General features: G+C 39.8%; 1 protein-coding gene across 1 annotated transcript in view; it reads left to right on the top strand.

Moving 5' to 3' along the window:
• The window catches only part of LOC124594343 (protein phosphatase PHLPP-like protein), a 260,630-nt gene that overhangs the window by 169,936 nt on the left and 76,700 nt on the right, over positions 1–13,994 (top strand). The window lies entirely within an intron of this gene.

Below are 13,994 nucleotides of genomic sequence, written 5' to 3'. Positions count from 1 at the left end.
GTTTTTTGAAAACGGAAGATACTACACGCATGGCGTGGCCTGCTAGCTCTCCCGGTTTGAACACCATAGAGCATGTCGCGGATGCATTAGGATGATGGGTTGCATCACGTCAGCATCAACCAACCACTCTCCAAGACTTGTGAGCAGCTGTGCAGGAATAATGGTCGTTATTGCCTCAACATGAGATTGATGACATCATTCACAGCATGTCCCGTTATTGTAAGGCCTGTATTGGTGCCGTAGGTGGTCACACCCCATATTGAGCACATTAACCAGTTGTCAGAATGTGTACGCAAATCCGTCAAGTTGAAAAAAAGGAAGAATATTTTTCTCTACCGTTATGCATGTTGCAGTTGATTACATTCTGTATTCTTTAAATTGTTTCCACTTTACTATCACCTGTCTATATTGTTTTGTCGCGAAATACACGCAACCTTGCAAAATTTCCGTTTGTTGCTTTAATTTTGAACACCAGTGCAGTTAATTTTAGATCTCATAGGTAGCAAAAAATTTTTATTAATCTTTGACTCGCTAGAAACAGAGGACTGAAACACTTCTTGCAGATATTTGATTTTGTAGGTACAGAATTACGTATGAGATTCTGTTAAAAACATTGACCATACAGTGACACCTCCACGTTTGTAAGTGGAATTTGGAAATACACTGGTGTCCATTAAAATTGCCACGGTGGTAAGGATACAAAATAACGAAACGCTGTTTACAGGTGTAGACAGTATACTAAAAACAATGCATGTTTAAATTTGTTTACCAGTAGCTCTAAGCCGGCTCGCCATCGAGTCGAAATGAGCTTCTATGACAGATAAGGATAGCTCATATCACGTTGCTTCGTCTTTATGTCAAAATTCGTCAGTCTTAGTGGCTGGCAATTTGTGCAGTGGCAGTCTTTCGGCAATCCATGACCAGATGTTTTCAATGAGTGAGGGATCTCGAGAACGTGTTGGCCAGATCAGAAGCCGAGCACCCTCAATGCCGACGTATATTACAACAGCACCGTCAAAATGGGGTCTTGCGTTAACTTGTCGAAAGATAATGTCACAGAGACGTCGAAGATAGAGTACAGCCACAGGTTTAATCACGTCAGAAACTCCCATAGACGTCCGCAAGGAGGGGCAAGAGGGGCCAATTTCTCCCTCCTGCAATCTGCAACACAGGCCTTTCATTCATTACATTTTTAAATACGATTATTTGTGATTGTACCACACTGTATATCTAGTTTCTCGGGGTGCGACGTGAAATATTGTGCCCTTAATCGATGACTCTATAATGTGGGTTGTTTAGTTGTTATGTTGGTCAAAAAGAAATTATACTTTGGTTAAAACAACAGTCCAGACCGCAGTAATATTTGTTTATTATGACCGGCTTCGGCTTAAGTTAAAGCCAACCTCAGAATTTGTGGGCCCCCTACAGCTGGTGCTGGCGGCTACTCGTTTTTTCACGTGGTGTCACGATCGTGGCACCAGATCGCTGCGCTCCACAGACAATATCGTCTAAATTTATGGAAAACTATACTGTCAGACCGGGAGGAGAAGGACCATCTTAGTTCAATCCTAGGCTGTTGACGGGGTTGTAGCGGTGAATTTGATGTTGTTTTATGAGGTTTTCCGTATTCGTCCTTTCGAATACTGGCACGAGACACATTTCACCCAGACAACCCAAGAAACGACCTTTCAGATCCAGTTTTATAAAACTTTAGTTACGCCAAGCAACGCTGAAAAATAGAAGGGATGACAATAACGCAAAGAAACTATTGACATAATGTGATGAAAAGTTTTGTAAGCGAATCAAGTGTTATAGATGATATCAGAGTTGAATAGCCGTTTTCGACGTTTGTCTAATGTTTCTCCATTTTGAAGAATATTACTCAGTGACATTTCTGGTGGTTGTTTTTGTTAATAACCAAAAGGATTTCCTCCAATGAATATGTCTTTAAGATCGAAGCAGCAGTTTAAGTGATACGTTTGCAGTGCTATAAATTTTAAGCCATAACTCCAAAAGTAACATGTCAATCAAGATTAATTTATGTCACTGGGAGAGCACAAAATTAAAATCTGTTCACGTTTTCTAGTTTTTGTGCAGAGGATGAACGTCTTACCGATTAACTGTTGTTGTGTAAATCACAGGTTCCTGAAAGCACTTTGTACAGAGACGCCACATATTCGTCGCAGCACACAATTAAGACAAAGAAACAAAAGCACGTCTATTCACTACGCACTGAACTAAGACCGGGACATCGAAAGATAAATATGTATATTCAACATACTCTACTATTGTTATTGTCAATATCGATACAAACGATTAATCTGTTTTAAAAATAACTCATGGAACAATAAGAATAAAGGAACTGTAGTAAATGAACCCTCCAACAATCAGTCTGCACATGCAGATGACATTTGTCATCTTATTTCGGCATTAGACAAAACAAATGCAGGCACACCCTACAACAAATCGACACTATGCAAATAACTGAAAAAGTATGACATACATAAATTAATCAAACCTAAAATTAATGAAAAACATGCGTGAAACACTTACCTTATAGTACAGGTATTTTTATTGCTTTGGCTCCAGCGAAGTTCTCCATGATTTCGTTCAAATCCAAATCTTCAGCTAGCTCATAGTCAATCGAGACCGTTACCAGCCCATTCAGTCGTACTCATTGTTGACCTCAGGTGCGTTTTCATCAGTTTAAGCTTCGAAAAACTTCGTTCTCCACTTTCTACTGTCACCGGTTGCACCAGCAAAATTCGCAAAGCTACACTTACGTTAGGCGCAACGCCATACTCTTGTATGAGTTTCAACGTTTCAGTTGGCATTCTACCAGGCTTCACCAACGTTGACACTACTTTAACTTCATCTTTAAAATCGACAGGGCTGATGTTCTTAGCCTGTCCGTGACTAAACCTGTCGCACAGCATGGAACACTTTTCACTTGGATCGTCAGGTGACATGTCCTTAATTTTACTAATGTCATACAAAAAATCAAAAAGCTCACTGTGACTTTTGAGCTATTGAAATCTCTCACTGAGAGCGCTTATTATTAACACATCTATACTTGAAAATAAAAACCTACTTTGTACTGCAATTCTGGATCTTCAGTTTTCTCATCTTGTCCCTCATATTGGAACTGTTTCTTTTTCCTTCGCTGTCGTATCTGCGTTGTACCACCTACGACTGGGTTTTCTATATCGAGTTTGGTTGCCAGTTCCTTAGTTAACTTTGGAAATTGGAGCCCTCCCAGCAATTTGTGAATTGCTCTGTTATCTTTCCGAGTAAGTCAACAGCTTTCGATACATCTGTGGTTATATTTTGTAAATGTTTACTGACGACATCGATATGGAGTATTATCACCGAACAAAGGAACGTAAAATCACGAATAAGGTTTGCCGAACTATAAGCCTCATGTGCAACCATACTGTCTGTATTTTCGTCTTCGCTTATTTCAACTAGTGCATCATAGACCTCCTCTATGTAAGATGAGAGGTGCGATTGCATCGATCCTAATTTCCCATCTTGTCATACTTAGTGGCTTCATCGTTAGGGTAGATATATGATCATACAGGACTGCCCAGCGTCGATAGACGCAGAAGAGAAATCATATATTTTTCTCATCAAACAAAAGAAGGAAACTGCGTATTCTGATGCCTTTGCAGCATCATTCACAACTAGATTTAAGGAAAGATTACTGTATGGAACATAACATGCCTTAAGATTTACATCTAAAATCTTCTTTTGAAATCCTATGTTCTTGCCTTTCACGTTAGAACCGTTATCATAGCCCTGACCCCACATGTACTCCAAAGGTATTTTCATTTATTTTTACTATTTGAAGACTACCTCTGTAAGCCCCAAACCAGACGTATCTCTTACAGGTACAAATCCAAGAAAACGTTCACTAATATTTACATCGCACGTGTCAAGATCAGTAGAAGTCACATTCACAAAAGGCACTATCACTGTCATTTGCCCAACACCAGAAATATCTGGTGTACAGTCCAAAATTAAACTATAATATCCAGCAGAGCTTAATAAAGTCAATATTTTGTTTTTAATTTTTTGATTGTTGTTGTTGTTGTGGTCTTCAGTCCTGAGACTGGTTTGATGCAGCTCTCCATGCTACTCTATCCTGTGCAAGCTTTTTGATCTTCCAGTACCTACTGCAGCCTACATCCTTCTGAATCTGCTTAGTGTATTCATCTCTTGGTCTCCCTCTACGATTTTTACCCTCCACGCTGCCCTCCAATACTAAATTGGTGATCCCTTGATGCCTCAGAACATGTCCTACCAACCGATCCCTTCTTCTGGTCAAGTTGTGCCACAAACTTCTCTTCTCCCCAATCCTATTCAATACTTCCTCATTAGTTATGTGATCTACCCATCTAATCTTCAGCATTCTTCTGTAGCACCACATTTCGAAAGCTTCTATTCTCTTCTTGTCCAAACTATTTATCGTCCATGTTTCACTTCCATACATGGCTACACTTCATACAAATACTTTAAGAAATGACTTCCTGACACTTAAATCAATACTGGATGTTAACAAATTTCTCTTCTTCAGAAACGCTTTCCTTGCTATTGCCAGCCTACATTTTATATCCTCTCTACTTCGACCATCATCAGTTATTTTGCTACCCAAATAGCAAAACTCCTTTACTACTTTAAGTGCCTCATTTCCTAATCTAATTCCCTCAGCATCACCCGACTTAATTAGACTACATTCCATTATCCTTGTTTTGCTTTTGTTGATGTTCATCTTATATCCTCCTTTCAAGACACTGTCCATTCCATTCAACTGCTCTTCCAAGTCCTTTGCTGTCTCTGACAGAATTACAATGTCATCGGCGAACCTCAAAGTTTTTATTTCTTCTCCACGGATTTTAATACTTACTACGAATTTTTCTTTTGTTTCCTTCACTGCTTGCTCAATATACAGATTGAACAACATCGGGGAGAGGCTACAACCCTGTCTTACTCCTTTCCCAACCACTGCTTCCCTTTCATGTCCCTCGACTCTTATAACTGCCATCTGGTTTCTGTACAAATTGTAAATAGCCATTCGCTCCCTGTATTTTACCCCTGCCACCTTCAGAATTTGAAAGAGAGTATTCCAGTCAACATTGTCAAAAGCTTTCTCTAAGTCTACAAATGCTAGAAACGTAGGTTTGCCTTTCCTTAATCTTTCTTCTAAGATAAGTCGTAAGGTCAGTATTGCCTCACGTGTTCCAGTGTTTCTACGGAATCCAAACTGATCTTCCCCGAGGTTGGCTTCTACTAGTTTTTCCATTCGTCTGTAAAGAATTCGCGTTAGTATTTTGCAGCTGTGACTTATTAAACTGATAGTTCGGCAATTTTCACATCTGTCAACACCTGCATTCTTTGGGATTGGAATTATTATATTCTTCTTGAAGTCTGAGGGTATTTCGCCTGTTTCATACATCTTGCTCACCAGATGGTAGAGTTTTGTGAGGACTGGCTCTCCCAAGGCCGTCAGTAGTTCCAATGGAATGTTGTCTACTCCGGGGGCCTTGTTTCGACTCAGGTCTTTCAGTGCTCTGTCAAACTCTTTACGCAGTATCACATCTCCAATTTTATCTTCATCTACATCCTCTTCCATTTCCATAATATTGTCCTCAAGTACATCGCCCTTGTATACACCCTCTATATACTCCTTCAACCTTTCTGCTTTCTCTTCTTTGCTTAGAACTGGGTTTGCATCTGAGCTCTTGATATTCATACAAGTGGTTCTCTTTTCTCCAAAGGTCTCTTTAATTTTCCTGTAGGCAGTATTTATCTTACCCCTAGTGAGATAGGCCTCTACATCCTTACATTTGTCCTCTAGCCAGCCCTGCTTAGCCATTTTGCACTTCCTGTCGATCTCATTTTTGAGACGTTTGTATTCCTTTTTGCCTGCTTCATTTACTGCATTTTTATATTTTCTCCTTTCATCAATTAAATTCAATATTTCTTCTGTTACCCAAGGATTTCTACTAGCCCTCGTCTTTTTACCTACTTGATCCTCTGCTGCCTTTGCTACTTCATCCCTCAAAACTACCCATTCTTCTTCTACTGTATTTCTTTCCCCCATTCCTGTCAATTGTTCCCTTATGCTCTCCCTGAAACTCTGTACAACCTCTCGTTCTTTCAGTTTATCCAGGTCCCATCTCCTTAAATTCCCACCTTTTTGCAGTTTCTTCAGTTTTAATCTACAGGTCATAACCAATAGATTGTGGTCAGAGTCCACATCTGCCCCTGGAAATGTCTTACAATTTAAAACCTGGTTCCTAAATCTCTGTCTTACCATTATATAATCTATCTGATACCTTTTAGTATCTCCAGGGTTCTTCCATGTATACAACCTTCTTTCATGATTCTTAAACCAAGTGTTAGTTATGATTATGTTGTGCTCTGTGCAAAATTCTACCAGGCGGCTTCCTCTTTCATTTCTTAGCCCCAATCCATATTCATCTACTATGTTTCCTTCTCTCCCTTTTCCTACACTCGAATTCCAGTCACCCATGACTATTAAATTTTCGTCTCCCTTCACAATCTGAATAATTTATTTTATTTCATCATACATTTCATGAATTTCTTCATCATCTGCAGAGCTAGTTGCAGAGCTAATTTTTTGATGGAGAGTGTGAATTACTTCATTTTGTATGTTTTTACCCAGATAATGATGAGATTTATTTTCACCACGCGTTGTTCTCCTTATATGTTCGCCTAGAACTGAATCAAATTTACCAAATAATTGGACCAATTTTAAGAAATTCCCATTGTTGTGAGAGAACAGTTTGTCTTAAGTTCCTCTTAAGGGAAGACACTGTCTAGCCAAAAACTGGATAATTGCTATCCAGCTTTCCAATGCCGGGCTTCTGCATTTAATATCTGCAGGGTTCTTGCATCGACGGTATTGCCAGATTGTACTCTTCAGGCGAGCTCCACCCACTTTTAGTGCGATTCTGAGTGCACCTGGGACCTGCCATGGCTAGCTAATGTCTCAGAAATGTGCCGCCAGTTATTATAACCACCTGAAGTCAATAACATTTTAATGTTGGAAGAGAGTTTATAGCTGAAACGAAAAACAGCATTTGCACTTTTTGAATAAATTAACCATTCCTCTGAACAATTTTACCACTGCACGAACTCTAAACGTAATTTTTAGTGGTAAAGCGACGATTAGAATCATGTTTAGGCCAGCTTTCAAATTCCGTTACCTGTTCTGGAGGCCCTCCTTTGACTAACGTTGTGCTAACAATGTCACCTACTTTGTCGGGCCATTTTGCAGGATCTAAATCAACTACATCATTGACAGTTTGAGTATCAGATGAGCACTTGCTAGAATCGGCCGCAACAATCTCACTTTCATCAGAAAGCTTGCATATAATGAAGTATTTACCCTGCGACGTTAAATCATCTACCGAAGGCTTAGCCTGATTTACGTCTACATCTGCATTTGTGCTTGGATCATTCTGATCAAAATCTGCTTAAGTTTGGAAAAATTTATCTAACGAAAATTTCAAATTTTTGTCTACTTTTCTCTTTCCGCTCGTATTTTCATATACTGGCTGCCTCAAAGCTGCTTCCAGACGTCAGTCACTGCAACAGTTCACAACATTCGCAACAACTTATAGCCTAATGAAAACAGCGTCGCCTCAGAGTGAGACAGCGTTTTCACACAAAACTAATAATACGTGGCACTACCAGCTGAATGTACAATTATCAGCTTTTAACCCAATCGTTATTGTCTTTACTGAACAGCCTCCAAAAGGAATGATACGGCCGGTGACAGGTCTTTAGTTACATCATTTCTGTTCGAAGTTATACGAACGTAAATTGTGACTGGCAGATAAAATATGCTTCTAAAAGTGCACCACATACATACCTATATTCGCGCCATAATCCACAGTTCGGCCACTATGTCAAACACTTAACTCGCTACTTAGCTATTAACAAACAAGGCAAGCGACCATTGTTGTTATATAATGAAATTGCCAACTGAGAGCGGCGTATCCACTGTGCCCGGCTGCCAATTCCCAAAAATATTTGCCCCGTAAACTCAAGTCTGAACATCCCTGACGCAGTGTTATTTAAAACCTCTTCTACACAGTGAACCACATTATGCAACAATGTGTTAAATATTTTACGCTTGAGCATGTCGTAATTTCGTAACTTATTAGGAGAAAAAAAAGACTTATAAAAACCTTTTTTTTTAAACAGTTACACAAAACGACAAATTGGTGAATATTCCTGGTTTACGATTTCAACAAGATTATAATTACAAGAATAAACATTGTTTTGGCGTTTTGTTTTGACTAGTGTGGAAGTACAGTGTACATCAAATAAAACTTACACATAATTCAGTAAGTAAGATAGAAGTCACATAGATATCATAGTATAATAATTATTTGGTTAAAGTTTCATTCCAGTACCTATTAAGGTTTTTGAGCTGTTAAATTTCAAAGTACTAGTAAAAACTACAGGCCATGACACGCAGGTCCTCTCAACCTTTCTTTATAAATAGAACGTAGATGGCGTTTCTCCAGCTTACTTTGTGTGGTTATATTGAAGTGCTAATCATTTGTATATCTAAGCACGTAGTACACTTCAAGCCACATGGACAGTCAAATTTTATTGGCCAGCAGTATGCACTGTATAACCATCCAACCATCTGCTTTGAGAAATTTAGCAAAATCGAAATCTGATTGGGCGGTTAAAGATACAAACCCAGATCCTCTCGAGTGTGAGTCCAGTATCTAAACTTTACAAGGTTTCGTTAGTGACAAAACAGATTTGAGATTATATGAATTCCCATCTTGGTAACGTAAACACTGAGTGATATTTACGAGGGTAATCCCAAAAGTAAGGTCTCCTATTTTTTTATAAGTACATAGACCTGTTTATTTCTACAGTGGTTTACATCAGTTTACAGCTTGAACATATAGCTGTTTTTCAACATAATCACCATTTCTGTCGATGCATTTTTGTAGACGCTGTGGCAGTTTTTGTATACCCATGTCATACCAGCTCGCCTCCATGCTGTTCAGAAAGTTATGAACCTCTTCTTTCAACTCGTCGTCGGAGCTGAATCGCTTTCCGGCCAAATGTTCTTTTAACCTAGGGAACAGGTGATAGTCACTGGGCACCAAGTAGGGACTATAGGGTGGGTGGATGATTATGTTCCACTGAAACTGTTGCAGGAGAGCAACGGTTTGCCGAGCGATGTGTGGGCGAGCGTTGTCATGGAGAGTGTGTACGCCCTTGTTCAACATTCCTTTTCTCCGGTTCTGAATTGCCCGTTTGAGTTTTTACAGTCTCACAGTACCTGTCGGCGTTAACTGTTGTCCCAGCGAATCAGCCCCGACGATGAGGTGAAAGAAGAGGTTCATAACTTTCTGAACAGCATGGCGGCGAGCTCGTATAACATGGGCGTATAAAAACTGCCACAGCGTCTACAAAAATGCATCGACAGATATGGTGATTATGTCGAAAAATAGCTAAACGTTCAAGCTGTAACCTGATGTAAACCATTGTAGAAATAAACAGGTCTATGTACTTATAAAAAAAATAGGAGACCTTACTTTTTCGATTACCCTTATAGTATTTTATATTAGATGGGAATTTTTAAGCTTTGCAAATTAACCATCTGGCTCATCTTCTTCTAAGTAAAATTCTGGACTTGTAGAATCTTACATAACACTAATAATTCCTATGAGCGTCCAGATTTATGCTTCTAGTATAAAGTATTGCACGACGTTGTTTCGTATGATTACTTTTCTGAAGTTTCGCTCCATAGCTTCATCACTGCATGGACAGCTGGCGGATAACAAGTACATAGGCTCGATGTTCGATCTCGTAGTGATCCTAGGATTTTGTTCCAGGACTAAACACGAGGTGTAACAGGACAGTTCGTCAATATGAGAAAAATGAAAACTGGAACGCCGCTTGGGCTACATTCAAAACTACAAGTTCGATTCGAACCTGGCCATAAGTCAGCAGATAGCAAGAATGTAACTGCCACAACAGAACCAAGCCTAGTAACGTACTGAGGTGTTCAGCTGTCATATTATAAAAACAAGAACTGTGGAACAAGCACACAATAAATTATTCTTGGCGTTCACGTGCCATCTGACGTAAGACTTGATAGTTCCTTTGCAATGATACTCTCATTGCCGGCTGCTGTGTTAAGTGTTTAACTGCACAACCTCGATCAGAAAGGCCTCTCATACTTTGCTTTAAATGACTTGTAAAGATCACCAGATGAGGCCCACAATGCAAAAAGAGCTGAAAACTTTCACAACAAACTGCCAGCATTATTTGCTTCCATAATCTGCAGAAATTTAAAGAAAATAAATTATAAGAAAAATCAATACTGAAGTGAGATACAAGTATCCTAAATGCCCTAAGAGTTCAGCTCTATGCAGCACAATACCGCAATATTAAGTCAACAGATCCGCAGAAAACATCTTGACACATGATGTAATAAACACTGATGGGAAAGATGTTAAGCTGCAGAATAAAGTTCGTTAAATTGCAACCAGGGCTGTAGGTCTGAGCCTAGGGCACCGAGTGACTTCGATCGGTTCTTGTATTTTCGGCAGACTTACAAAAAAGAAATAAAATAGTGGTGCCACTCGGTGACGTCACGCGTGGCGCCTCTAGCTGCCAGAGGATTCGGTGCATTGTGTCTGAGGCTGCGGTCGCAGTGGCACCGATATTGGTGGATTCCGCCGACGGCCGGCATCGGCCGATCTTTTCAAATCAGTGTGCGCGGTCACAATGTAGGCGACGTCATCGCCCGAACGTACAGATTTCGGACGACAATCGGTGAAATTCAAATCAGTTTTTTTTTAGTCGTAATAGTATAGACGACACGGAACATGGACTATGGGAAACTGGTGAGTTTCGTGAGTGGAGTATTTTGTGGTATTCTAAGAATGAAATATGCTTGGAATCTATGTAATGAAATCGCACGTTTATTGGAAACCACAAGCAGGTAAAATCTTTCTCGGAAATTTTAGGTGTAGATTATAACCTCGAAAAATAAATTGTTCAAGTGACAACGATGGTGCATCCTATGAGTAAAGTTATTGTACTGTATCTTTTTGAGTTGTGGTACCTGGACATTAGCTGTTCACAAATTACTGTTACTGCGTAATGCCGTTTTTATGGCAGTAGGCTGGTTATTATGTTCCATGAAGTGGTTTGCAAATGTGGTGCCAGTATGTTTTTCCACTTTGTAGTGCTTTATGTTTCGAATATCTTATTGCAGACTTCGTGTTTGTCTTTCACACGTATGCTGAATGACAGTCATTGAAGATAGTCTGCACAACTTCAAATAAATTCAGTAAAACAGATTTCTAGTGCTTCCCTGGAGGTGTGACTCGAGTTCTATGAAAAACTTCGACACTCAAAGATGCAATTCTGGCTCAAGTGAAACTAGAAGTGACACTTTGATATTTGCCGGCCGGAGTGGCCGTGCGGTTCTAGGCGCTACAGTCTGGAGCCGAGGGACCGCTAAGGTCGCAGGTTCGAATCCTGCCTCGGGCATGGATGTGTGTGTCGTTAGGTTATTTAGGTTTAATTAGTTCTAAGTTCTAGATGACTGATGACCTCAGAAGTTAAGTCGCATAGTGCTCAGAGCCACTTTGATATTTGACATCCTTCGATTACATGTTACCCAATGCCTATGCTGCGTTCTGAAAAGTACAGTTTCAAAGTTTGTGTGGGGCATGTTGGATATTATTTACCATGCCCCAAATACTAATTTAAAGGCTAATATTTTCATTCTTGCGCCTCAAATACTACGAAATTTTTAATTTATTCCATATCGAATTTCGAAGCTATGTCCCGTGCAAGTGCCTTAAAGACACTGTAATATACTTGATTTTCTTTATTAAAAGCTACACCGAACCCGAAATAGTACTGCCTCCAGAATCCTTGTTACATCCTTTCTCAAATCCAGCGTCCAAGTGTTCAAAGAGCAGTGAAGGTTTCAGTATTATAATCTGATTATCTTAATATACCTACTGCCAGTATTGCATTAATTTACACAGTTTTTAGAATAAAATGAGCTGCTGTGAAACCGCAAATCTATTTTTCATTAATTAAATAATTCTTGCTTACTCACATACAAATTTTATCTATTCATCCTGTAACAGAAACATCTACTTGCACCACGTAAATGAACTGTTATGTGTCCATAACCTCATTGGCAAAACCTTTATACGCCGAAGCTGCCACTGTGGCATCATAAACCATACTCTGAACAACATGCTTTCAAGAGATCCTTAGTGTGGTGTATCATGGAAACTACATATTTTCGTAACACATGGGTATTTCGTAAAACTCATCTGGAGATTCCAATAACTGAATACAGAGTGTACAATACTTGAAACGTTGTTTTCGAGACAAATATCGCTCATTCGGCATCTCATCAATAGAAAACACCGCATTGCAGCACTCGTCTCCAAGTGCAGAGGCATCGTGGCATCCATCCCACCCATGGAGGTTAAACTCTAACCTACTTCATACATAGACTAGATTCTAACCTTACCTAACATGCTCTACCCCGCCAAATCTGACGAATGAGATTGTACGCACCATGACCGAGCTGTCATCTGAAGCTATCGGGCGACCTCTAGAGACTGTGTCAGGCGACCATTGTCAGTGCCACTGTGAACGCAGCTTTAGGGCAGTTGCGGGAGCCTTTTAGCCGATGGCAACTGGCAGTGCCACTGATGCACTAGCTGCCGGGCCCAGCAACAGCTCTGTCCAATTTTAGTTGCCCCAGACCATCAAGGGGCTTTGCAGCATATGAAGCCTATCAAAATGTGCACTCAGCCCCCCTCCCGCACTCAGGGGCTAGTGGGGGGTGGTGATTCCACACCCCCTCCTAGCTCTCGGGAAAAGGAAAACTATGTACAAAAGTAGAATAAATACAAAAGACCTAATTTCTGAGTATCAAAGGAAACCTACAATCTGGGATACCATGGCAGAAGTGTACTTTGACAGAACAGAAAAACTGAGTTCTTGGTATAATATTATTAAGACTCTGATTCCAGAATTTGAGGAGAAACCTGTGAGCATGAAGAATGTTTTAGGTGAATATTTTACCAATTTCACTACTTCAACATAGAACTAGCTGTCATTTGAGGAGAAACCTGTGAGCATGAAGAATGTTTTAGGTGAATATTTTACCAATTTCACTACTTCAACATAGAACTAGCTGTCATCTTGGGACCTGGTTTGATATTAATTTCAGAGTTTTCAGTCAATTTCGGAACAGAAACAGGGCCAGTTCAAGAATATTTTTACACACAAGCAACTTATCATGCGGCGCCCCTCCTCTCTCCCATTTGTCCCTTGTACACTTTCACCAACATCACTTTTCATTACTAATTGTGACACATTCTGTATACAAATCTTGCAGTTGCAGTTTACATCTATCTTCAAGAGTCAGCCATTTCAGTTTCTTTAGCATCTCTGTAACACTCCCCCCCATGGGCCAAACAAACTTGTGCCCATGTTGGTATACATTCAATATCCCCTTTTAGTCCTATTTGGTACAGATCCCACACACTTGAGCAATATTCTACAATTGGTTGCATGAATGATTTGTAAGCAATCTCCTTTGTAGACTGTTTTCATTTCCCTGGTATTCTACCAATAAACTGAAGTCTCCCACCTCCTTACCTACGACTGAGCTTTTGTGATCATTCCATTTCATATCCCTACAGAGTGTTACACCCAGGTATTTGTGTGAGTTAATCGATTCAAACTGTGACTCATTGACATTATAGTCATAGGATACGTTTTTTGTTTTGTAGTGTGTGTGTGTGTGTGTGTTTGATGTGATGGTTGTTGCCTAATGACTTATGCTGCAGGTCAGTGTGTAGCTTTTGACGGCTGATATCTGCAGGAAATACTTGGGGCACAGGTTGTACATTATCATACAATAAATGAGTTTCCCTCATCTA

Source organism: Schistocerca americana, chromosome 2 (assembly GCF_021461395.2).
Source record: "Schistocerca americana isolate TAMUIC-IGC-003095 chromosome 2, iqSchAmer2.1, whole genome shotgun sequence".
Classification (NCBI taxonomy): Eukaryota; Metazoa; Arthropoda; class Insecta; order Orthoptera; family Acrididae; genus Schistocerca; species Schistocerca americana.
Note: the sequence above shows the minus strand (reverse complement) of the source record. Positions and strands in the feature narration are given on the sequence as shown.